Genomic DNA, 23,995 nt, shown 5'->3' with positions numbered 1-23,995 from the left:
AGGTTTGAGTGCCTGCTTCCCATTTATAAGGTCCCAGATTTGATCCCTGGTACCTCCTAAAAAAATTTTTTTTAATGAAAATTAATTATTTATTTAAATGGAAGGAGATGTTTATGGTGTCTTTATTGGTGATTTGCCCATCCACTCACTGGTGGGTGGAACATTCTGCCCTCCAATTGTTGGGCTCTTAGACCTGATCTAGAGGAAGGACATGTTGGGGTGCCTTTATGTAGTGCCAGTCTAATGTGTGGTAGCTGTATTAGTCAACCAAAGAGGTGCTGATGCAAAATACCAGAAACTGGTTCATTTTTATAAAGGATATTTATTTGGGATAGGAGTTTACAGATACCAGGCCATAAAACATAAGTTACTTCCCTCATCAAAGTCTATTTAGAGCAAGATGGCTAACGATGTATGCGACAGTGCAGGCTCCCTGGGTTCCTGTGTTCCTGGGGCTTGCTTTTCTCTGGGTTCAAGGTTCCTTTCTTCCAGGGGCTGGCTTCTCTTTCCTCTTTGAGCTTACTTCCCAGGGCTCCAGTTTAAGTCTTCAGCATCAAACTCCAACAACAGAAACCCTCAACTCTGTTCTTTGCCATGCCTTTATCTGTGAGTCCCCACCCCTTGGTGGGGTCCTAATCATAACTCAATCATGCCCAGGTACAGATAAGATACAAACATAATCCAATATCTATTTTTGGAATTCATAACCATATCAAAGTGCTACTGTAGTCTAAAAGACTAGGAAACTTGTCTCTTTTCAATACTTGCACCATAAGCAGAAGCAGCTTGCTGACAGACAAACCAGCCCAGGGAAAAGGATTACCTGCTTTAATTCATAAAACAAAGCAACTAGAAGGGGGGAAATATCTATTTCATAGGGAGTAGGGAGGGCATTCCAAATCCTGAAAACAGTGGATTCCATAAGGCCATGAGCAAGCACAAGCCCAGGACAAGATGCGGGTTCAGAAAAGAGAGAGGGCCCTGCAGTTCACATTTGCCTCTGACTGATCTTCTTGAAAGGAAGGCTAAACTCTGAAAGAGCATCAGCAAACACAAAGCCTTAGAAAAGATTGTGAGAGGCATTTTCTACATTTATTTGTGTAAGCTCCTGGTATACAAGTAAGTCTCTGTCATATCGCTAACTGGATGCAAACTCCAGGAACAGACAGAACAGGAACTAAACCAAGAATTAAACACTTAAAATATTAAAATGTATACTGTGCAGCAAGAAAATACAGGACAAATAGGAAATGATGGACCATCCAAAGGAACAAGATAAAAACCCAAAAAACATCAATGAAGAGGACCAGACTTGGATATACTAGAAAACAATGTTTTTAAAATGGATCTGCAATATGCTCAAGAAGCAAACAAGAGAAAGAGCTCAAGGATATCAGGAAAACTGAATAAATAATATGAGACCCTCAATAAGAGATAGAAATTGTTAAAAATGAATCAAACAGAAACTTTGGAATTGAAGACCACAATATCTTAAATGACAAATTACCTAGAGGGTTTCAAGAACAGATTGGAGGTGTCAGGAAAAAGAATCAATGAACTCAAAGACAACAACTGAAATGACACAAGGTAAAGCAAAAAGAAAAATGGCTTGAAAAAGTGAAAATAGCCAGAGACGTTTTGGACTACCAATAAGCATGCCAGCATACACATTTGGGAGTCCTAGAAGGAAAAGAAAGGGAGAAAGAGGCACAAGGAATATTGAAAGAAAAAATGGCAGAATGCTTCTCAAATTTAATGAAAGACATGATTATTCACATTCAAGGAACCAATGAACCCCAAACAAAATAAACTCAAAGAGAACTTTGTCCAGATACATAGTAGTCAAACTATGGAATGCCAAGCACAAAAAGAGTTCTAAATGCTTCATGAGAGGGAAGCGGACTTGGCCCAATGGTTAGGGCGTCTGTCTACCACATGGGAGGTCAGCGGTTCAAACTCTGGGCCTCCTTGGCCCATGTGGAGCTGGCCCATGTGCAGTGCTGTTGCATGCAAGGAGTGCTGTGCCACGCAGGGGTGTCCCCTGCATAGGGGAGCCCCACGCACAAGGAGTGCGCCCCGTAAGGAGAGCCGCCCAGCGTGAAAGAAAACGCAGCCTGCCCAGTAATGGCGCCGCACACAAGGAGAGCTGACACAACAAGATGACACAACAAAAAGAAACACAGATTCCAGTGCTGCTGACAACAACAGAAGCAGACAAAGAAGAATATGCTGCAAATAGACACAGAGAACAGACAACTGGGGCAGAGGAAAGGGACGGGGAGAGAAATAAAATAAACAAATAAATCTTAAAAAAAAAAATAAAAGCTTCATGAGAAAAGCAACATGTTTTGCACAAGGGAGTCCAAATATGATTAAGTGCTGATTTCTCATGAGAAACCATGGAGGCAAGAAGACAATGAGATGATATATTTAAAGTGATGGAAGAAAACAAAATCAATTAAAAATTTTGTATCTGGTGAGACTATCTTTCAAAAATGAGGGAGAGATTAAGACATTACATGATAAACATTGAGGGATTCCATCCACTAGCTGCTCTACAAGCAATGCTAAAGGGAGTTATTCAGTCTAAAGGAAAAGCTATACTAATATCAGATAAAATAGACTTTAAGTCAAAAGCTGTTATAAGAAACATAGAAGGTCATTATATTCTGAGAACAGGGTCAATTCAGCAAGAAGACCTAACAATTGTAAGTATATATGCACCCATTGGCAGAACCCCCAAATATATGAAACAAGTATTCACAGACTTGAAGGGAGAAATAGACAGTCTACATTAATAGTAAGAGACTTCAATACAGCATGATCAATAATGGTTAGAACATCCAGACAGATGATCAATAAGGAAATAAAAGTCCTGAAGGATACCACAAAGCAACCAGACCTTACAAATATATATAGCTCACTATAACAACAGCAGCAGAATACACATTCTTCTCTAGTACTTATGTATCCCTCTCCTGGATAGACCATAGAGTAGGTCTCAATAAATTTTTAAAGTATTGAAATTGTTCAATGTAACTTCTCAGAACAGAAGGGAATGAAGCTGGAAAGCAATAACAGAGGAAGAACTGGAAAATTCACAAATATGTGGAAATTAAGAAGTGGATTAAAGAAGAAATCACTGGGCATATGGGAATCCCTTATTTTTTTTAATGTAACATTTTATGTAATCTAAGTGTCTTTTAAAAATAAATAAAAATATATTTTAAAAATTTTAAAGAAAAAAATGAAATCACAAGGGAAATTAGCATATATTTTGAGACAAATAATAGCAGGCATTCTAATGGGTATGAAATGTATTTCATTGTGGTTTTGATTTGCATTTCTCTGATGGCTAATGATGTTGAGCACATTTTCATGTACTTTCTGGCCATCTGTATATCTTTTTCAGAGAGATGTTGTTCAAGTGTTTTGCCCATTTTTTAATTGGGTTGTCTTTTTGTTGTTAAGGTATAGGATTCCTTCATATACTTTGGATATTAAACCTTTATTGGATATGTGGTTTCCAAATATTGTCTCCCATGATTTGGATGTTGTTTTATTTTCATGAAAAAGTCCTTTGAGGCAGACATTTTTCATTTTGATGAGGTCCCATTTATCTATTTTTTCTTTTATTGCTTGTGCTTTGGGTATAAATTCAAGAAACCATTACCTAATACAAAATCCTGAAAATACTTCCCTACATTTTCTAATAGAATTTTGATTTTTTGATAGTTTTAGCTATGATGTTTAGGGTTTTTTTTCCATTTTGAGTTGATTTTTGTATATGGTGTAAGATAGGGAGGAATCTTTTTTTTTTTTTTCAAATTGAGATCCAGTTTTCCCAGCATCATTTGTTGAAGAGATAATTTTTTCTCAATTGAATGGTCTTCGCCCTCTTGTCAGAATCAGTTGACTGCTACAACATAGCTGAACTCAAGAGAAGGGGGTTCCATAGTTAGTCTCAGCATAATGAATTAAAAACAACAACAACACACACTCCAGAATGCTTGCAAAACACTGTCAAATTAAAAATTGTTCTGGGAGCAAATGTGGTTCAAGTGATTGAGCACTTGTTTCGCACATGGGAGGTCCTGGATTTGGTCCCCAGTGCCTCCTAAAAACAAAAACAAACAAGCACAAGCAAACAAATGGAAAACCAACTCAGGAGAGCTGATGTGTCTCAATGCTTGAATACTGGCTTCCCACATACAAGATTATGGATTCAATCCCTGGCCCTGGCACATCAAAAAAAATTTGTGTTTATGAGGTTTTTAAAAAAGTGATTTCCCTAGCCACTATATCTAACATCTCATTTTGCTAACTCTGAAAAAATAGGCTGTTTTTTAAAAAATACTGTAGCTTGTCATTTGCAGCTTGAATCCTTTCAGTGACTTCTCATTGCCTCTAAGATCAAGCTGAAACTCTTAAAAATGACTTACAAGCCCCATCATGAGTGGGCTCTGCCTACCTACTTAGCTTTACTTCTGGCCACTCTGTTCTCCCATTCTATGATCCCACTACTCAAAGACTGAAAATTCCTAGTAGAAGCTATGCCCACTCTGCCTCTCAGCCTTTGCATTTGCTTTTCCCTCTGTCTGGAACACTTTTCCAACCACTGTAAGATTAAGCATGTATGTAGGACACTAGCAAAGCAGATGCTCCAAATGTTTGAAATAATTTAAATGCTTATCTTTCTCCAAAAAAATTTTTTTTGAACATGGGGTGAATTAATAGATTTCAGAATTCCTTTGTACTTATTTTGCTGTTTGATATTGTTTTTCTTTTTGAGGTACACGTAGAGCCCCATCATAATCTGTTCTGTGCTTTTGCATTTCTGCAAAGAATGTTGTTGGAATTTTCATTGGGATTACATTGATTCTATAAATTGCTTTGGGTTGGATTGGCATTGTAACAATATTTAGTCTTCTAATCTATTAACAAGGAATATCCTCCATTTATTTAGGTCTTCTTTGACTTTTTTAGCAGTGTTTCTAGTTTTCTGTCTACTAGTCTATTACATCCTTGGTGCATGTATTTCTAGATATTTGATTCATGTGGTTGCAAGAGATAATGGAATTTTTTTTCTTGATTTTCTTGATTTCCTCTTCCAAGTCTCCATTGGTTGCTGAGTTCATTTATTCAAAAAACAGATTTATCTTTTTTTTTATGCATTTGCAATTTAGCACCTGTTGAAAGCAAGAAATGGAGTTATACACCTAACAATACACTACAATAATACCACCATTTATAATTATACAAATGGGCCTTTACTGCAGGTCAGAGATCTTCATTTCTTTATGTTGCTTCAATCTACTGCCTGGTGCCCTTTCTTTTCAATCTGGAGGACTCCCTTAGCATTGTTTGTAGGAAGGTCTAGTGGTGCTGAACTCCCTCAGCTTTTGTTTTTCTGAGAATGTCTTAATCACTCCCCTCCCCCCTTTTTAAAAGATAGTCTAGCTGGGTATCAATTCTTGGTTGGCAATTGTTTTCTTTCAATACTTTAAATATTTCCTCTCACTACCTTCTTGCTTCCATGATTTCTGATGAGAAATTGGCACTTTATTTTATTGGGGCTTCTTGTATATGACCCATAACTCTTGTCTTGAAGATTTCAGAATTATCTCTCTGTTTTTGGCATTCAAAAGTTTTATTATAATATGTATGGCTGTGGATCTCTTAGAGTTTATCCTGTTTCAGGTTCTTTGGACATCTGGCATGTGCATATTCATGTCTTTCATTAAAATTGTGGTTTTTTCCCCCTTTAAAAAATATTCCCTTCTGCCCCTTCTCCTTTTCTTCTTCTTCTGTGTTTATTGGTATACTTGATGGTGTACCAGTACTGTCTATTTTGGTATGCTTGGTGTCTCACAGGTCTCTTAGGTTCTGTTCACTTTTGTAAAATGTTTTTTTTTTCTTTTTGCTCCCTAGTCTGAGTAGTTTCAATTGCCTTATGCTCAATTTCACTGACTCTTTCTTCTATCAGCTCCAGTCTGCTGTTCAAACAGGAATTTTTTATTTCAGGTATTGTGAGTCTTCAACACCACTATTTTGGTTTGATTGATTTTTATAATTTCTACTTCTTTACTGAGATTCTTATGTTGTCCATTTGTCCCATTCCTGCTATTCTTTACTTCTTTGTGTTTTCCTTTAGATCTTTGAGCATATTGAAGATAATTTTTTAGAAGTCTTCTTGTTCTTCTTCATTGCTGGTATATGAAGTTTCACCTTGTTCTTTTGGATAAGCCATCATTTCTTATGTCTTTGTCTTGTAAGCATTTGTTGCACACCAAACTGTTTAATATATTTTTTAAAGATTTATTTATTTATTTCCACCCCCACCTACCTATCTGCTCTCTGTATCCATTCATTGTGTGTTCTTCTGTGTCTGTTTGTAATCTCATTAGGCAGCTCTGGGCACCAATCCTGGGACCTTCTGGAGTGGGAGAAAGGCAATCATTCTCTTGCGCCATCTCAGCATCCTGATCTGCTGTGTCTCTTATTATCGCTCCTCTGTGGCTCTTTTTGTTATGTAATCTTGCAGCACCAGCTCTCCATGTGGGCCAGCACTCCTGCGCAGGGTGGGACTCTGCACAGGCCATCACTCTGTGTGGGCCAGCTCACCACATGGGCCAGTTTATCTTCATCAGGAGGCCCTGGGCATCGAACCCTGGGCCTCCCATATGGTAGACAGGAGCCCAATTGTTTGAGCCACATCTGCTTCCCCATTTTAATATTTTAATATGTTAACTCTAGAATTTAGGAAGCAGATGTGGCTCAGGCACTTGAGCTTCCACCTCCCACAGGGGAAGTCCCAGGTTAAATTCCCAGTGCCTCCTGGAAAAAAAATAACAAGCAAAACAAACAATAAAACCAACTCAGGGAAGCTGATGTGATTCAGCTTCCCAAATACAAGGTCCTGGGTTCAGTCCCTGGCCCCAGGTACCTCAAAAACAAAACAACAAAACAAAAAACAACTCAAGAATTTAGTCCCTGAACTGTCTGTCTTTACTTGTATCCAGCTCGTGATATGACAGATTTCCTTGAGTGCCAGGAGCTCACAAAAACCCACTAACTAATGCAAAAAAAAACCTTTCTCAATTGTTGCAAATTTACTCTGTATAACTGGTGTTTTCCTTCAGAGTTTATGCCTCCTACCAGAAGATCAGCCTAAGGCAACAGTGTCTGGCCCTCCTACTCTTTTTTGAGCATATGTCTTTCCTGGGCCTGTGTTCATGACCTTTAGGAATTCCATTGTTTACAGGGCTATGAATACCCCCTCTACTCCCTATGAAAAAGACTTTCACTCCATCCTGGGTGCTTTACTGTAGGACTTGAATTCAGCAATCCTTTTTCCCAGGCTGCTTTAATTTGATTGTTTCTTAACTTGCTTTAGCCATCTCCAAACCCCTTCTGCTTGCTAGGAACATTCTTGGACAATAAGCCAGAGATAAGTGTCCTGGTTCAATCTGTCATTCTGCCATCAGCTTTTTAGTACTTGCATACAGGCACCTGAGTATGCAAATGGCAGTGACTCTGTTTCCTCTGAATCAGGGCAATGATCTACAATTAGCCTACAGGCCATCTGTGATGGAGAGGGTTTGGGGGAGTGGCCAACAAGGGAATCACAAGTGTCTACCATTTAAAGTTGTATTTGATTTTTGATGTCTCATCTTCAGAAATGTGAGATAATGTTTCTATTGTTTTGAGCCTCCCAGTTTGCAGTAATTTATTATGCCAGCCTTAGGAAACTAATACAGTTTTTGGTACTAAAAAGTGGAGTCCTCCTGTAAAAAAAAACCCCACAAAAACTAAAACTGTGGATGTGGCTTTGGAATTGGGCAATTGGTAAAAGCTAAAGAGTTTTGAGGCACATGATAATAGGAAAAGTGCAGATGGCCTTGAAGAGACCTTTGAGTGAAATATGGACACTAAAGCAATTCTGGTGAGGGCTCATCAAGAAGAGAGGAGCGGGACGAGGCTGTGGCTCAATCAGATGAGCTCCAGGGAAGTGGAGTTGGCCCGGTGGTTAGGGCGTCCGTCTACCACATGGGAGGTCCGTGGTTCAAACCCTGGGCCTCCTTGACCCGTGTGGAGCCGGCCTATGCCCAGTGCTGATGCGCGCAGAGAGTGCCTTGCCACACAGGGTTGTCCCCCGTGTAGGGGTGCCCCATGCACAAGTGCGCCCCATAAGGAGAGCTGCCCAGCGTGAAAAAAAGCGCAGCCTGCCCAGGAATGGCGCTGCACACACGGAGAGCTGATGCAGCAAGATGACGCAACAAAAAGAAACAGATTGCTGCTGACAACAACAGAGTGGACAAAGAAGAACATGCAGCAAATGGACACAGAGAACAGACAACTTGGGGGGGGAGGGGGAAAGAAATAAATTAAAAAATTAAATTAAATTTTTTTAAAAATCAGATGAGCTCCCATCTACCATATGGGAGGCCCACGGTTCATGTCCCGGGGCCTCCTTGTGAAGGCAGTCTCACCCACATCCTGTGGAGGGCCACCCGGCCTGCAGACGCTGCGGAGAGCTGACTCAGCAAGGTGAAGCAACAAAAAGAAGGGAGACAAGTGAGAACACAGAAGAGCCTGCAGCGAATGGACACCGAGAGCAGACAGCAAGCAAGCCTCAAGAGGGGAGGGGAAATAAAATAAATAAATACACAGAAGGATGTACAGCAAATGGACACAGAGAGCAGACAGCATACAAAAAGCCTCAGGGGAGGGGGAGCGGAAGAAGAGAGGAAAACGGGAAGTGGATGTGCCTACCATATGGGAGGTCGCTGGTTCAGATCCCAGTGCCTCCTAAAGAAGATAGTGAGTTGACAACAGGCAGATGAAGTGCGCTGATGGACCGAGATAATGCAACAAAAGATGCAGGGAGAAAAAACATAATGAGAGACCCAATAAATCAGGAAGCAGAGATGGCTCAAGCAATCAGGCACGTCTCTCCCACATCTGAGGTCCTGTGCTCTGCTCCCAGTGCCTCTAAAGAAACAAGGAAGATGAACAGACACAGCTAGTGAAAAGCAATGAGGGTGGGGAGAAATAAATAAAATAAGTTTTTGTTTAATAAAAGAGGAGAACTGTAGAGAAAGCTATTGTCTGGAGAATAAATATACTGTTATGAACAAAATATTAGAAACATGAAGGTTAAATGTGCTTTTGGTTAGTTTTCAAAAGGTAAAAGATAAATATGTTATTGGACGTTGAAGAAAGGCAATTGTTATAAAGTCGTAGAAAAATTGGCTGTTCTGCTATTGTATTGAATGTAGAACATAGTGATCAATTTGGATATTTAGCTGAAGAGGTTTCATAGCAGTCTTGAAGGCATGACCTGTTTTTTTTTTCCTTATAGTAAAAAGGTGAGAGGAAAGAGATAAATGGAAGAAGGAACTTTTAAGCAAAAAATAACCAGCAATTGAGACTTCGAGATTTTCTTGGCTTTACAGATTACTAAGCATTGTTGAGAAAGTGTGGTCTAGAGAGAACAACTAGGGTATAATTAGACATCCTTTGGTTGAAGAGATTAGGTATGTAATTTATGGATCCAATCAGCCATATAAGCAGAAGTCAGGAATAGTGATAGGGTTATCCAGGAAAGATCTGTAGAGGATCCTCTTGTCTGATGGTGTGGACCCCTATGGACTTCACAGGAGACTGACATGGTTTTTGAGAGTTTTGTATCAGGAGAAATACTGCTAGCTTGGATTGAACAGGACAGAGAGCAGACAAAATGAAGAATGAATCTGAGTGCCCACAGTATGGGGCCTCCACTACCACAATGGCCCCATAGGGTGGGGGCATTGCTTTAGCCATGGGTCCACAAGGTAGAACCATTGGCTCAGGGAATAGAGTATCAAGCCACAGATTATTCTCGGGCACTGAAATCTTCTGGGCTGGGAACTTGCTTTAGACCAGTGACTGCTTTATTCTTTCCATTTTCCCCCTTTTGGAATGGGATTGTCTATCCTACGCCTGTCATACCATTGCATTTTGGAAGCACATAAATTGTTTTCTAGTTTCACAGATGAAGAGGAATTTTGTCCCAGAATAGATCATACTCAGAGTCTTGCTCACATCTGATTTAAACGATGAGATTTGAAACTTTTAGTTAATGATATTTAGATAAGATTTTGGAGTTAGAGTTTATGTTGGAATTGGATAGCACTTTTGGGGATGTTGGGATGGGGTGGATGTATTTTCCATGTGGGATGGATGTCAATTTGAGAGGGCTACAGGGTAGACTGTAGTAGATTGAATAGTGTTTCCCAAAAGTTCAGGTCCATCTGGAACTTCAGAATGCAACCCTATTTAGAAATAGGGTCTTTTCAGATTTAATTAGTTAAGATGTCATATTGGATTAGTATCTAAATCCAATCACTGGTTTCCTTATAAGAAGAGTAGAGGACCCACAGAGACACACAGATACACAAGAGAAAGGCCATATAAAGACAGAGGCATAGATTGGAGTGATGCAGCCTTACTAAGAAATGCCAAGGATTGTTGGTGCCACCAGAAACTAGGAAGAGGCCTCTCGAGCCTTCAGAGGAAGTATACTCCTGTCAGTACCTGAATTTTGGACTTCTAGCCTCAAGAACTGTGAGAGAAAAAATTTCTGTTGTTTTAAGCCACCCAGTTTTTGGTATTTTGTTATATTAGCCCTAGGAAACTAATACAGTGTTTCAACATTAATAATTCTTGTACATTTTTAATAGTTTTATTATATTTGGTTTCTTTATAATTCTATTTTACATAGAATTTCAATTGAGCATAACTGCTCAATTTTATCACATGCTTTTCCAGCATCTATTGGTATAATCTTATTTTTATTTTTTAATTAATAGAGACACAGTGGATCACCTGGATTTCACAAGTATTCCTCCCAACCCTACTGCATGAAATCAACCATTTCCCTTCCTTTTGACCAGGATCAATTACCTTCTGCCAAGATAGTGACTTTTCTCAACTGTTGGCCTCAGGTCACAAGGAGTTAGTGCTCAGTGGCAGCCATAGCCTATAGTTGTTTTTTTCCCTGCCCTGCTGTTTTTTGTTGTCTATGTCCATTCACTGTGTGATCCTCTGTGTCTATTTCTCTTTTCGTTTTTTTTCCTGTAGGATTCACCGGGTTTCAATCCTGGAGACCTCTGATGTGGAGAGAGGTTCCTTGTCACTTGCGCCGCCTCAGTTCCTGGTTTTCTGTTGCGCCTTGCCTTGACTCTCCCCTTCATCTCTCTTCTGTTGTGTCATCATCTTGCTGCGTGACTCACTTGCCAGGCACTGATTTGTTGTGGGGGCATGCCTTTTTTACTAGGATGCCCCTGGTCCAACCTGGGTCCTCCCATATGGGAGGTAGAAGCCCAATCACTTGAGCCACATCTGCTTCCTATAGCCTCTAGTTTAATGGTATCTATGATGTGTCCCCTGGGAAGAGTGCACTGCACCCCTATGGGATATGATTTTGACCTCCAATCATGTAAAATACAGAGTTGTGTGGGTAAAAAGCACAATGTCTCCCAGTGGGTCATTTGTAGTGATTGTAAGTGGAGCCACTCCTGCTTTTACCTTTTGGTTCCTGGACCCCTCCACTCTTCCTATTGCAGACAGAGAAGATTATAGCAATTTCTGATTTAATGCTATACTGCATCCTGAAGGATGACACTCCATCCTGTTGCCTCTGAGTTGGTGTTCCAGCTCAGCCTTCACTGCGTTGTTTCAGTACTCAGTGGGGTTAGCTACATCTGGATGGTGCTGTATGCACATGACCAGTGGATCCCACAGACATGGGCGCCACCCCATATTTTCTTCCCTGTGAAGGGGATCTCCTGGTCAGATGCTATGTTATATGGGATTTCATGCCTACTGTTAACATATAACATAGTTATATGTTTTATATATATATATATTACTCTGCAGGTAAGAAAAATCCCATACCTAGAAAAGCATCTATCTCTGTGAGGTTGAACTGCTGACTCCAGGACTTCTCCAAAGTGGTCTATCTGCCACCTGACTGGTTGGTCTCCTGGAATAATAATGCCTTAAAATCTATTGCTGGGAAGCAGATTTGACTCAACTGATAGAGCATCTGCCTACCATATGGAGGGTGCAGGGTTCAAACCCAGGGCCTCTGATCCATGTGGTGAGCTGGCCCACGCATAGTGCTGATACGCACAAGGAGTGCCGTGCCACGCAGGGGTGTCCCCCGTGTAGGGGAGCCCCATGCGCAAGGAGTGCACCCCATAAGGAGAGCCGCCCTGGGTGAAAAAAGTGCAGCCTACCCAGGAGTGACGACGCACACACAGAGAGGTAACACAGCAAGATGACACAACGAAAAGAGACAGATTCCCGGTGCTGCTGGCAAGAATGCCAAGTGACACAGAACAACACAGTGAATGGACACAGAGAGCAGACAACTTGGGGGGAGGAGGGGAGAAAAAGAAAGAAAAAATCTGTTGCTGATAGGACTTAGTAGGTGGTAATCTATGTTGCTGGGCCCATACATAGCCTCATCTCTGCCATGTAGCCACTCCATTCATTTGCTCATACCTTTTGTGGAGTTACCAAGATGAACATTGTCTCAACTCAACTGGCTAAGCCATTTTTGTCTATCTTGTTTGTGCCTCTTTCATGGTAGATTGATTCTGGTGGGCACTGACAAGTAATAAAAATATGCTCACATTTTTTGCCCACTTCTGTGTATGCATCCACATGCTCCTCGCTGGATCTCCTTGTCTCTGAACCTCCATTTTTGCTTCCAGGTCCCACATAAAATGACCAGGCAATTGGCCAGTGCCCAGGAATCTGTATATACTTGCATACAAAGCTTCTTTTCCTTCTGCATATAGTGAATGATTAGGTGCACAGATCACAGCTGTAATCATTTGGAAGATTTTTCCTCTGTTAGTCATCCCTTAATGTGTTTGTTATGCAGCTGCCGTCTATATTTGGTTTTTGTATCCACATATCAAGCTGACCCATCTGTAAACTGAACTTGGGCTTTCCCCTCCTCCTTTAAAGCCGCTAATAAGCCATATGTGGGACCCCCTCACATAAACATAGATGAGAGCTGGTGGAAGGATATTGATCCAACTATGGTAGGTGACATGGAGGCCTATACTGCTTGCTCCTTCAGCTTGCTTAGGACTTCTAGTCCTCATCAGGTGTAATCCTAGGTGTGTTGCTTCTGGGCCTGTCTGGATTTATAACTTGTTGGGTCTGACAGACTCTAGCTCATAATGGGCAGTCTATTGCATGATTACTTGGTACCTCATGGTCATGTGTTCTTTTCTTTAGGGATTGGCAACATACCAGAAGTTATCTCTTAAAAGGTTGCAGATAGGGAAAGCAGATTTGGCCCAACAGATGGGGCGTCAACCTACCACATGGGACGTCCACGATTCAAACCCAGGGCCTCCTGACCCGTGTAATGAGCTGGCCCACATGCAGTGCTGATGTGCACAAGGAGTGCTGTGCCATGCATGGGTGTCCCCCGTGTAGGGGAGCCTCACGCACAAGGAGTGCGCTCCGTAAGGAGAGCCTCCCCACGTGAAAAAAAAAAGTGCAGCCTGCCCAGGAGTGACGCTGCACACACGGAGAGGGGACAAGAATACAGGTGGACACAGAAAAATACTCAGCGAAAAGACAGAGCAGACAACTGGGGGGGGGGGGGGGGGGGGAAGGAGAGAGAAATAAATAAAAAATAAATCTTAAAAAAAAAAAAAGGTTGCAGATGGGATGACCTTGTCCTAGAATCCCAAGAACCTGCATTGTGATTCCTCCCATGAGGCTTGCCATAAACTCCACACTGCATTATCTTCCCACTACTGTTACCTCTAACATCTTAGGGCAGGGGTTCTTAACCAGGGGTCTGTGAGCTTGAATTGAAAATTCAAAAAAACATTACTCTTGTGGGGATGTGTTGGTGCAGGTGTGATATATTTATTAAATAATACACCGTATAGTGTGGACTTAGTAAGGGGACAATGGTTTTCACCTAACTGGCAAAGGGGTCCGTGGAACAAAAATGTTAATAACCCCTGCCTTAGGGCTTGTGGGATTCTATGACCCAAAAAGATCTCTACTATTCCTGCAGAGAACAAACTGGATAATTAAATGGAAAAATGATAAGGATTACCATCCCTAAATTGTTAATGTTGCCAGTAACCCTGGAGGTCAAGCCCTCTTAGCTGCCCTTCAGATTTTGCCAGTCATTACAGGAATTCTGCCTCTTGGTTTCTGAAAGTTAAGTGCCACCACCTGGCCTCAACTTTGGAACCCTATCATCCCCATGGATATTAGTGAGCCCAGCTATGTAATTGGGTGTCCATCCTATAGTCAGCCCTGGCTTGCAGAGGGGAGCCATCACTGAATTTCTAGTGATGTTGGCGCCCCTTCTCCAGTGCATTACTAATGACTGTGGCAAATGCTGGGTCCTCTGGACCCTCCCATGGAATGTAATACCCTGGTGGATTTTCTGGCCTCACATTATATATCCATTCCAGCACACCCATTTATCTCAGATCGTTAATTAAGTACTCTGACATCTGCCAGGCATTTCCACTTTGTTCATCATGGGCTGTTGTTTTTTCCAGGATTTTAAGGACCACGCTAGCAGCAAATATGCTCTATCCTTGGGGTCTTTGCCAAAGTGTTAAATATTGTATCCCTCCAAAAAGTGCCCCAAGTCAATGAAGTCCTACCTCTGCAATCTAGTGGTCTGGCCCCATTGATCAAGCCCCTCAAAATTTAATCCATGGATACTCTTTGCTCTTGCCAGTACATGATAGCTGATTTTTGTAGCTCCTTCAGTGTGTAATACCTTTTCTCCCTTATAAGCCCATTGTGTCCCCAACTGGGTAAGCTGAATTTAACCCTGGCTATAGGCCTGGCCTTCAGGAGAGAAAAATGCATCTCCTGAGGGATAGGGGCACTTCTTACCTTGCAAGGGACAGACCTCTTACAGCATTTTCCCATATGGAGAAAATGCTGGCTCTTGCCAGGGAGGGATGAGTCACCTCTGCAAACTCCGAGGATTCAGGGAGCAGGGAGAGGATATGCAGAGCCAAATTCCACAGGCACATCCATCCAGATATTTCATACAGGTTTTCCCAACCAGAGCCCCAATCTTAGTAAAATAAAAACAGTCTTAGCTAAGCATTTAAACATCTCCAGAGCTCTGCAACTCTTACTATCAAATCTTGTGTCTGTACCTCAGCAGTGTCTACTTTTCCACTGCAGGCGATAAAGGACCAATGAGTCCTTCTGTCTTTCATATCTAGCCTTTAACTATCCGTTAATGATCCCATGTTTTTCATTATCCCTCTAGAAGATGTCAGTATAACTTCGCATAAAACAGCCAACTCTGCTTTCCTTGTAAGCACTGTTTCCCCCATCTTTCAAATGACAGAACCATTGCACCTATAACAGTATTCCCCTCTACTCATACATATTCCCAGATCAACCCTGGCAAAATCTTCAGTAATTGGGTTGTGATTTTATGCTAGTAACTATGTATGATCCTTAAAGCATCGAAGATGAGACTGTCTTTGCCAGCCAAACTATGACTGAACCAGTCTCCATAATCCATTATTACCATTTATTTTCTTGGATCAGTTTCAGCTGTGTTATTTCAGGTCCTCTGAAAAGCAATAAGAGATGTGAAAAAGATTTATTGGGAGAAATTCCTGAGGGGAAAAAAAAGGAGTGGAAGCAGGAATAGGTATGGAGAGTTTTTTGGTCATGGTTCAGGTCTGACACCATAGAATGAGGTAATAGATTGGGTAGGAAGTGCCTCAGATGACAGCATAGTTCTAAGAAAGTTTCATCCTGGTCAGTGGAGGAGACCTTGATTCCCAAAGGACCTAAGTTAGGGTTAGGGTTAGGGTTATGAATAGACATGCAAATTCACTGCTTGGGTGGCCCTTAAAAGCCTGGAAAAAAACAATGGCTCATGATGAGCAAGGTGGATATGCTGGAGTTTCCCTGGGAGGTGGCAGAGTAAGTAATTAAGGGCCTGAGAGAAATGGGCATGCTGGAACGGATGCTAGAGCAGTAATGGGCCTGCACTAGTATACTCATCATACTCACACCCTGTCTAGAAGAAGCCCAGTGGAGTGTGGCCTCAGTCTAAGACTGTGAGACATACAAAAGGACAGCAGCTGGAGCTAACTTGACAGAGCACATCAACAAATATAAAACACATGGAATTTGTAGTCATATAGAACTGGGTCTAATTCTGGCTTTGGCACTAAATAAACTCTATGACCTAGTCATGTTTTTAAGTATTTCTAAGCTTTAGTCCCCTCATCTTGTGAAGTGGGTATAATATCTATATAAAGTGTCTATATTGTGAGGATTAAATAAGATAAGCCATCCATTTCAACTAGTGTACAAATCTTGATCAATTGGTAGTAGCTGCCTGTAAAGTCTTGTGGTGAAGAAGTCTAATCTGGGCTAGCAGGAAAGTGTGTGCTGATGAATTAGTGGTATTTTTCATGAACATGGGATTAAAAAACATAACTGCACATTTCATATATATGCCATCTCTGATATACACTAAGTTTCTTTAGGGTGGAACTATGGGATTCATTGCTATTGTCCTGACACCTAGCTTTGTATGTGGAACATCATAGTTACCCAAAAAAATACTTGATGAATGAATAAATTCCTAGCATAGGCTAATAATTCAAAACCAAACAAACTAACAAGGAAATTCTTCACCCCTCAATCTCTTTATGTTTCCCCTGCTGTACATAGCTGCTATTTCTGGCTATTCTTGCACATTACTTACTTATTTTAAGCAGTTTTTTTGAGATAAATTCATATTCTATATGATCTATCCAAACTGTATAATCAATGGCTTTTAGTATAATCACAGTGTTGTACATTCATCACTACAAAAATTTTAGAACAATTTCATTACACCAAAAAGAAAAACTCCACAGCCCTTACCAGTCCTTCCCCAGCCCTACATAACCACTAACCTAACTTCATCAGATTTTTTAGTTCAATAGTGGAGTACTTGGAAACTCTAATGATCAGCTATATCATAGCAAGGTAGTCAGAAAATTATAAGATAACTATTAGTACAGGAGGCACTCAATGGTGACTGAACTAATAAGTGAATGGATTTTATAAATACAAGGAAAAGGGGAAGTGGATTTGGCATCCGCCTGCCATATGGGAGGTCCAGAGTTCAAACCCAGGGCCTCCTGACCCATGTGATGAGCTAGTCCATGTGCAGTGCTGATGTGTGCAGGGAGTGCCATGCCATGCGGGGGTGTCCCTTGCATGGGGGAGCCCCATGCACGGTGAGGGTGCCCTGTAGGGAAAGCCACCCAGCGTGAAGGAGGTACAGCCTGCCCAGGAGTGGCACTGCACACATGGAGAGCTGATGCAGCAAGATGACACAACAAAGAGAGACATGGATTCCCGGTGCCGCTGACAAGAATGTGGGTGGATACAGAAGAACGTGCAGCAAATGAACACAGAGAGCAGACAACTGGGGCGGGGGCAGGGAGGCGGAGAGAAATAAATAAAAAATAAATCTTTAAAAAAAAAGAAAACTAAAGCTCAGATAGATATGAAATAATTTCCTTCATTTGTAACATTTTCAAAAGAAAAGAAGGAAAAGAACCAGGGAGTTTTTTCTTCAAAGTCCTGCTATGAACTGGTATTTTTTTTTTTCAGTTATGTTTTTAGAGCAATTATAGGTTTACAGAAATATCATGCAGGAAATACAAAGTTCCCATATAACCCTCTCACATTTTTCCCTATTATTAACATTTTGCATTAGTGTGGTACCTTTGTTACAACTCATGAAGCAATATTATTATAATTATGCTATTAACTCTAGTGCACTGTTTACACTGTGTTGTACAGTTCTGTGTGTGTTGTATGTGTAAGAGAACCAGTGAGTTTTAGGCCAAAATGAAGACTATGAATTCCTGAGAAAGCGGAGAATTAATAAGGGCTGTTGGATTCCTCCCTCCATATTAACCTTAGGAAACTACAGAAACAAGAAGGAAGCAAGAACTTGGGGAATAATATTAAAAATTGTGAGATGGGAAACCGACTTGGCCCAGTGGTTAGGGCATCCGTCTACCACATGGGAGGTCCGTGCTTCAAACCCCGGGAGCCTCTTTGACCTGTGTGGAGCTGGCCCATGCCCAGTGCTGATGTGCGCAAGGAGTGCCATGCCACGCAGGGGTGCCCCCTGCGTAGGGGAGCCCCACATGCAAGGAATGCGCCCCATAAGGAGAGCCGCCCAGCGGGAAAGTAAGTTTAGCCTGCCCAAGAATGGTGCCGCACACACGGAGAGCTGACGCAGCAAGACGACGCAACAAAAAGAAACACAGATTCCCGTGCCTCTGACAACAACAGAAGCAGACAAAGAACATGCAGCAAATGGACACAGAAAACAGACAACTGGGGGGGGGAGGGAATTGGTGAGAGAGAGAGAGAAGCGGATTTGGCTCAACTGATAGAGTATCCGCCTACCATATGGGAGGTCCAGGGTTCAAACCCAGGGCCTCCTGACCCATGTGGTGAGCTGGCTCACACGCAGTGCTGATGCGTGCAAGGAATGCTGTGCCACGCAGGGGTGTCCCCAGTGTAGGGGAGCCCCATGCTCAAGGAGTGCGCCTCATAAGGAGAGCCACCCCACGTGAAAAAAGTGCAGCCTGCCTAGGAGTGGCACCCCACACACACAGAGCTGACACAGCAAGATGACACAACAAAAGAGACACAGATTCCTGGTGCCACTGACAAGAATACAAGCGGACACAGAAGAACACACAGCTAATGGACACAGAGAGCAGACAACTAGGGGAAGAGCGGGGGGAAGGGAGAGGAATAAATAAAAAATAAATCTTAAAAAAAAAAACAAACTGAGAGAGATTCCTGGTTAGTCTGAAATTTGTCCTGAACTGTGTGTATGTGTGTATATGGGGTAGAAGGGGAACACACTGCAGAAAACAACTGGAAATGTAATGAGAGAAGTGGTTAGGAGTAAGTTTTTAAGTATTGTTTCTGCCATCCCTCCATCTTGTTTTGGGACAATCAGTGCCTGACTACTGATTGCTATAGAAATCATCAGCAATAGATCAGGCTTCACAGTGTAGGATAATATGAAGGGTCTGTTGAATGGAGTTGCTGATGCTGATGAAAACATGTGAGCTGACCAGATTCTCTAGAGCACTGGGAAATTCACTCCTCAATCCCTTTCCAAGTTCTTAAAACTTTGCATAGGATATTTTAAGAGCTGGAGGCTGGATTTAAATATCTGGTAGGCTGTTGTTATGGTACAGGTATAAAATGATTAAGAACTCTATTATTAAACAGCAGATGGAATTAGTTTTATTGCATTTACCAGTATCTAAGAAAACTGCACCTTACTAAACCTCAAATGAATTTAAAATTTCAGATTTAATGAAACAGTTTGTCAAAACAGTATGTTAACTCAGGAGTAGCAAAATAATAATATGCTTAAGAATCATAAGTGAAAAATGGAAATGAAGCTGAAAGGATATGACTAGCTATATATAACATGTTGAATTTTTTAAAAATTAATATGACAGGAAGGAACCAGAATTTATCCATCCATTAGAGTTGCTTATGTTTTTAAATTATTTCTAGATTTCTATTACTTCTATCTTTTCTTAACAGTGTCATTGACAATATATTCTTTTAATCTGAATAGCATCATTACACACAAAATGCAACTATCTCTGAGTTTATAAGCTCCAAGACAAAATATATACATTTTAAAAGTTAAATAACGCAAGACAACCTATTATTAAATTTCAAATTTACTCTATGCACAACAGTAGTATCACAGAGTATTACTCAGAATCCTGGTCCCCATATATATATGTGGAACACCTGTCCCCTCACCCTGCCTAGTATGTTTGTTTTTTGTTTTTTTTTAAGATTTATCTTTTATTGATTTCTCTCCCCTTCCCTGTTTCCCCCTCCCCTGAGTTGTCTGCTCTCTGTGTCCATTCACTATGTGTTCTTCTGTGTCTGCTTGTATTCTGGGAATCTGTGTCTCTTTTTGTTGCGTCATCTTGCTGCGTCAGCTCTCCATGTGTGTGGCGCCACTCCTAGGCAGGCTGCACTATTTTTGCACTGCGCGGCTCTCCTTACGGGGAGCACTCCTTGCACGTGGGGCTCCCCTATGCAGGGGAAACCCCCGCGTGGCACGGCACTCCTTTCGCACATCAGCACTGTGCGTGGGCCAGCTCACCACACGGGTCAGGAGGCCCTGAATTTGAACCTTGGAGCTCCCATGTGATAGGTGGACGCCCTGTTGGGCCAAATCCGCTTCCCCTAAGAGTGCTTTTGAAGAGCACCATCTACAGGCCAAATAAGGAAATGCATATGAAGAAATTAAAAGAAAATAAGTAAAATAAAAGAGGTTTCTCCTGAAGTTTACAGCCTCCCTCCCCAAGGCCCTTGGGAGTAGGTCTGCAACACAGTAATGTGTCTATGATCCAGATAAGAGTAATTAATAGGGACAGTCCTAAAGATCTAGAACAGGCTGCACCAAGAATCAAAGAATAGCAGTAACACAGAGGCTTCCACCCCTAAATCCCTACAAAAAAGAAGGAAATTGAACATCAGCATAAACTCACTATCATACTCAGATTCCTAGACATCAGCAAAAAATTACAAGCCATACTAAGAAAATGGAAGAAATAGCACAAGGAAAATATCAAAGCCCTAAATGAGACATAGGATTTGAGACAAATAATCTACGAGATTCATACAAATTTCCAAGTCAAATTAATGAGTTGAAAGACAATATGAATAATGAGATAATGGACATTAAGAAGACACTTAGCAAGCACAAAAGAGTTTGAAAACCTAATAGAAAAATAATAGAGATCATGGGAATGAAAGACACAATAGGTGAGATAAAAACACATTAGAGGTATACAACAGCAGACTCTAAATGATAAAAGAAAGAATAAGTGACAAAGAATACAGAACAGCTGAAACTGAAGACAGAACACAGAGGAAAGAGTGGAAAAAAACTGAGCAGGTGATCAGGGAGTTGAATGATATCAGGAAGACAAAAACATATTGTCATGGAAGTTCCAGAAGAAGAAGAGAAGGGAAAGAGGTTAGAAAGAATATTTGAAGAAATAATGGCTGAAAATTTCCCAAATCCCATGAAGGAAATGAATTTACATGTAACCAGAATAAATCCAATAGATCTACTCCAATATACATACTACTTAGAATGTTATACGTCAAAGATAGAGAAAATTCTGAGAGCAGCAAGGGTGAAACAAGCTACCACATACAAGAGACAGCCAAACAGATTTAATACAGATTTCTCATCAGAAACCATGGAAATGAGAAGACAGTGGTATGATATAATTAGGATACTGAAAGAGAAAAATTGCCAGCTGAGAATTCTTTATTCTTCAAATATGAAGATGAGTTTAAAATATTCACAAATAAACAGAAACTAACAGAGTTTGCAAAAAAAATACACCTTTGCAGGAAGTATTAAAGGGAGACTTACAGCCTGAAAGAAGAAGACAGGAAAGAGAGTAGAGTATAGAAGGCAGTAATAGCAGACAGGATAATCAAAAGAGTAAAAACACAGATGAAAATAAGATATGACATATGAAAACCAAAGAGTGAAATGGAAGTAAATAATGCATTTACAGTACTATCACTAAATGTGAATGGATTAAACTCCCCAATCAGAACAGGCTCGGAAGCAGCTGTGACTCAATTAGATGAGCTCCCATCTACCATATGGGAGGCCCTCAGTTTGTGTCCTGGGGCCTCCTTGTGAAGGCAGGCTTGCTCACATGCCATGGAGTACTGCCTGGCCCGCAGACGCCACAGAGTGCCGCCTGGCCTGCAGACGCTGTGAAGCGCCTCCTGGCCCGCAGATACCATGAAGAGCCAACTCAGCAAAGTTGGGAAGGGAGACAAGCGAGAAAACAGAAGAGCCCGCAGCGAATGGATAGAGAGAGCAGACAGCAAGCAAAAAGCTGCAAGGCAGTCGGGGGGGGGGGGTAATTAAAAAAAAAAAGACATATCCTGACAGAATAGATTAAAAAAAAAGACCAGGAAGAGGATGTGGCTCAAGCAGTTGGGTGACCGCCTCCTACATGGGAGGTCCCGGGTTTGGTTCCCAGTGCCTCCTAAAAAAGACAAGCAAGATGGTGAGCTCATGCAACAAGATGATGCAATGAGGAGACACAGTGCAGAAATACAATGAAAGATACAACGAGCAGGGAGCAGATGAGGCTCAAGTGATTGGGTACCTCCCTCCCACACGGGAGGTCCTGGATTCGGTTTCTGATGCCTCCTAAAAAGAAGGTGAGCACACAGAGAGCACACAGCGAACAGACACAGAAAGCAGACAGTGAGTGCCAACAACAAGGGGGTAGGGAGAAATAAATAAAATAAATCTTAAAAAAAAAAAAAAGACCATCCATATGCTGTCTCCAAAAGATTCACCTAGACCCAGGGATAGAAACTGGCAGAAAGTGAAAGATTAGAAAAAGATACTCAACACAAACAGTAAACAAAAAAGAGCACATGTAGCTATACTCATTTTGGAAAAGACATACTTTATATGCAAAAAAGTTATAAGAGATACAGAAGGCCATTACATATTAATAAAAGGGACAATCCACCCGGAAGAAATAACAATCATAAATATCTATGCACCTAATCAGGGAGCCCCAAAATATATGAGGCAATCTCTGGCAAAAGTGAAAGGAGAAATAGACATCTCTACAATAATAGCTGAAGACTTCAACACACCACTCACATCATTAGATAGAAATAGAAAGAAAATCAACAAGGAAACAAAGAACTTGAACAATATGATAAACAAGCTAGACCTATACAGAAGACTGTATCCCAAATCAGCAGGTTACACATTTTCCTTAGGGCCTATGTGTATTTCTAGAAGACAGACACATGTGAGGTCACAGGGCAGGTCTCATAAATAAAATTATTGAAATTACACAAAGCAGTGTCTCAGATCAATGTGGAATGAAATTGGAAATCACTAATAAACAGGAAAGAAAAAAATGTGCAAATGTGTGGAGGCTGAACAACATGCTCCTAAATAATCAGTGGGTCAAAGAAGAAACTGTAAGTGAAATTAATTAATATATTGAGACAAATGAAAATAAGAACTTATGAAAATTTATGGGATAGAGTGAAGGCAGGGCTGAGAGGAAAATTTATAGCCCTATATGCCTATAATAAAAAAGAAGAGCTAAAATTGCAGACCTTACTGAACACCTGGAGAAACTATTAACAGAAAAAGAAAAGCAAAATTTCCCAATGCAAGTAAAAGGAAAGAAATAACAAAGATTAGAGTAGAAATAAATGAAATTAAGGAAACAATAACAACAAAATAGAGAAAATCACAAGACCAAAAGCTGGTGCTTTGAGGTCAACAAAATTGACAAACCCTTATGTATATTAACAAAGGATAAAAGAGAGAAGATGCAAATAAAAGTCAGAAGTTATGACTGACTCCACAGAAATAAAAAGGATCATAAGAGGATATTATGAGGAACTGTATGCCAAACAAACTAATACCAAAGCCAGATAAAGATACAGCAAGAAAAGAAAATTACAGACAAATCTCTCTAATGAAGATGCAAAAATTCTCAATAAAATACTTTCAAATAGTGGGCAGCTGCAGCTCAACTGGTTGAGATCGCAACTTCTACATAGGTGGTCCTGGGTTTTGTTCCAGTGTATCCTGAAAAAACAAACAAACAAAAATGAACAACAAGCAAAACAAATGAAAAAAAAACAACTCAGGGAAGCCGATATGGCTCAGTGTTCAAGCACCAGCTTCCCACATATAACGTCCTGGGTTCAGTCCCTGGCTCCCAGTAGCTCAAAAAAAAAACAAAAACAAAACAAAAACACCCACACACATACAAAAAAACTTGCAAACAGAAACCAAAAGCATATTAAGGTATTATAAACCATG

At 40.9% G+C, this 23,995-nt stretch overlaps 2 protein-coding genes across 5 annotated transcripts in view; one reads left to right on the top strand and one right to left on the bottom strand.

The window, feature by feature from the left end:
• The window catches only part of CISD2 (CDGSH iron sulfur domain 2), an 86,169-nt gene that overhangs the window by 23,674 nt on the left and 38,500 nt on the right, over nucleotides 1–23,995 (top strand). The gene's annotated exons all lie outside the window — the stretch shown is intronic.
• The window catches only part of LOC131278081 (uncharacterized), a 58,744-nt gene that overhangs the window by 15,888 nt on the left and 18,861 nt on the right, over nucleotides 1–23,995 (bottom strand). Inside the window, exon 2 of one of the 3 annotated variants that reach the window (XR_011648879.1) lies at nucleotides 13,680–23,758. The exons of the other annotated variants lie outside the window; for them this stretch is intronic. The gene's annotated coding sequence lies outside the window, so the exon portion shown is untranslated. Of the gene's footprint in view, nucleotides 1–13,679; nucleotides 23,759–23,995 lie in introns of those variants that run through there. 3 annotated transcript variants of the gene reach the window in all.

This window comes from Dasypus novemcinctus, chromosome 1 (assembly GCF_030445035.2).
Source record: "Dasypus novemcinctus isolate mDasNov1 chromosome 1, mDasNov1.1.hap2, whole genome shotgun sequence".
Taxonomy (NCBI): Eukaryota; Metazoa; Chordata; class Mammalia; order Cingulata; family Dasypodidae; genus Dasypus; species Dasypus novemcinctus.
The sequence above is the reverse complement of the archived record's forward strand: the minus strand, read 5'-3'. Positions and strand labels throughout refer to the sequence as shown.